A 2,913-nucleotide genomic window follows, 5' to 3' on the forward strand; every position below is an offset into this window, starting at 1 on the left:
CCTGACTAATCCTGATATCTTAGAATGTGTATTATGGGAGTGGGTCTGGTAGGATCTTTCCATTGTTAAATTTTTTAATCCTGTTATCCTAAAATGTAAATTGTGGGAGTGGGTCTGTAAAATTTTTACAACCTTGAGACATTCTTTTGATTTATTGTAATAACTAATTTTAAAAGTATATAAGTCCCTTACTGAAGACTAGCAAGGGGGACACTTTCTGTCCCCCTTCTGATGTCTATGTCAGAAACTTTCTCTGTTCCTTTTCTTACTTTGATAAAACTCTGCTACAGGAAATGTTTTGAGTGATTAAGCCTGGTCCCTGGTCTCAAAGCTAAATCTTCTTTGGAGATCAAGACCAACATGGTTCACTGTAAGTTATCATCTTGGGGGCTTGTCTGGGATGTTCAGGACAAGGTAAGAACACTCAGAGCTCTAGCCTCTCTGCTTTCTCAGTATATATGTTTTCTGCTTTACTAACTCTTCAATGTGCATTGTGAATGAATGACATGCCCTGTGCGAAGCAAGTGATGAGCCCTGCTCTGTGGTTTCGAAATGCCTTGTAATGACTGAAGGCAGCCCCAAAAAGGGAAGCCTTGTTGGGGGTTTATACCAACCTGCCAGCGCCAAAAGACACCCAAGGTCCCTGAGAGGGGAGCGACCAGAAATGGGCAAAGCCTGTGGGCCAAACTTTCCTTTCTCAGTCAGCTTTTCCTGGTCTCTTTGACTGTTTCATAATTGCGTGGGAAATTAAAACTACTAACCTAATCTGATGGAGAAGGCGATGGCACCCCACTCCAGTACTCTTGCCTGGAAAATCCCATGGACGGAGGAGCCTGGTAGGCTGCAGTCCATGGGGTTGCGAAGTGTCAGACACGACTGAGCGACTTCACTTTCACTTTTCACTTTCATGCATTGGAGAAGGCAATGGCAACCCACTCCAGTGTTCTTGCATGGAAAATCCCAGGGATGGGGGAGCCTGGTGGGCTACCATCTATGGGGTTGCACAGAGTCAGACACGACTGAAGTGACTTAGCAGCAGCAGCAACCTAATCTGATGGATCATAGACTTTCAATGGACTTGTGATTCATGCCGGTCAGTACAGTTCAGTCTTTCAGTCGTGTCCAACTCTTTGTGACCCCATGGATTGCAGCACACCAGGCCTCCCTGTCCATCACCAACTTCTGGAGTTTACCCAAACTCATGTCCATTGAGTCAGTGATGTCATCCAACCATTTCATCCTTGGTTGTTCCCTTCTCCTCCTGCCTTCAGTCTTTCCCAGCATCAGGGTACTTTCAAATGAGTCAGCTCTTTGCATCAGGTGGCCAAAGTATTGGAATTTTGGTTTCAACATCAGTCCTTCCAATGAACACTCAGGACTGATTTCCTTTAGGATGGACTGGTTGGATCTCCTTGCAGTCCAAGGGACTCTCAAGAGTCTTCTCCAACACCACAGTTCAAAAGCATCCATTCTTTGGCGCTCAGCTTTCTTCACAGTCCAACTCTCACATCCATACATGAGTACTGGGAAAACCATAGCCTTGACTAGACAGACCTTTCTTGGCTGTCTAGTCTCTGTAATGTCTCTGTTTTTTAATATGCTGTCTAGGTTGGTCAGTACTATTGCCTGGAAAATCCCATGGGTGGAGGAGCCTGGTGGGCTACAGTCCATGGGGTCGCTAAGAGTCGGACATGACTGAGGCGACTTAGCAGCAGGTTGGTCATAACTTTTCTTCCAAGGAGCAAGCATCTTTTAATTTCATGGCTGCAGCCACCATGTGCAGTGATTTTGGAGTCCCCCAAGATAAAGTCTGTCACTGTTTACACTGTTTCCCAATCTATTTGCCATGAAGTGATGGGACCAGATGCCATGATCTTAGTTTTCTGAATGCTGAACTTTTAAAGCCAATTTTTCACTCTCTTCTTTCTTTAGTTCTTCTTTGCTTTCTGCCATAAGGGTGGTATCATCTGCATATCTGAGGTTATTGATATTTCTCCCGGAAATCTTGACTCCAACTTCTGCTTCATCCAGCCTGGCATTTCTCATGATTTACTCTGCATATAAGTTAAATAAGCAGGATGACAATATACAGCCTTGATGTACTCCTTTTCCTATTTAGAACCAGTCTGTTGCTCCGTGTCCAGTTCTAACTGTTGCTTCTTGATCTGCATACAGATTTCTTAGGAGGCAAGTCCAATTTCTTGAAGAATTTTCCACAATTTGACTGTGATCTACATAGTCAAAGTCTTTGGCATAGTCAAAAAAGCAGAAGTAGATGTTTTTCTGGGACTCTTCTGCTTTTTTGATGATCCAGTGGATGTTGGCATTTTGATCTCTGGTTCCTCTGCCTTTTCTAAACCCAGCTTGAGTATCTGGAAGTTCACGGTTGACATACTGTTGAAGCCTGGCTTGGAGAATTTGAGCATTACTTTGCTAATGGGTGAGATGAGTGCTCCTGAAAAGATGAAAGATGATGCTGTGAAAGTGCTGCACTCAATATGCCAGCAAATTTGGAAAACTCAGCAGTGGCCAAAGGACTGGAAAAGGCCAGTTTTCATTCCAATCCCAAAGAAAGGCAATGCCAAAGAATGCTCAAACTACAGCACAATTGCACTCATCTCACACGCTAGTAAAGTAATGCTCAAAATTCTCCAAGCCAGGCTTCAGCAATACGTGAACCGTGAACTTCCAGATGTTCAAGCTGGTTTTAGAAAAGGCAGAGGAACCAGAGATCAAATTTTTCAACATCCGCTGGATCATGGAAAAAGCAAGAGAGTTCCAGAAAAACATCTACTTCTGCTTTATTGACTATGCTAAAGCCTTTGACTGTGTGGATCACAATAAACTGTGGAAAATTCTGAAAGAGATGAGAATACCAGACCACCTGATCCGCCTCTTGAGAAATTTGTATGC

This window comes from Bison bison, unplaced genomic scaffold, assembly GCF_000754665.1.
Source record: "Bison bison bison isolate TAMUID 2011002044 unplaced genomic scaffold, Bison_UMD1.0 scf7180017864456, whole genome shotgun sequence".
NCBI lineage: Eukaryota > Metazoa > Chordata > Mammalia > Artiodactyla > Bovidae > Bison > Bison bison.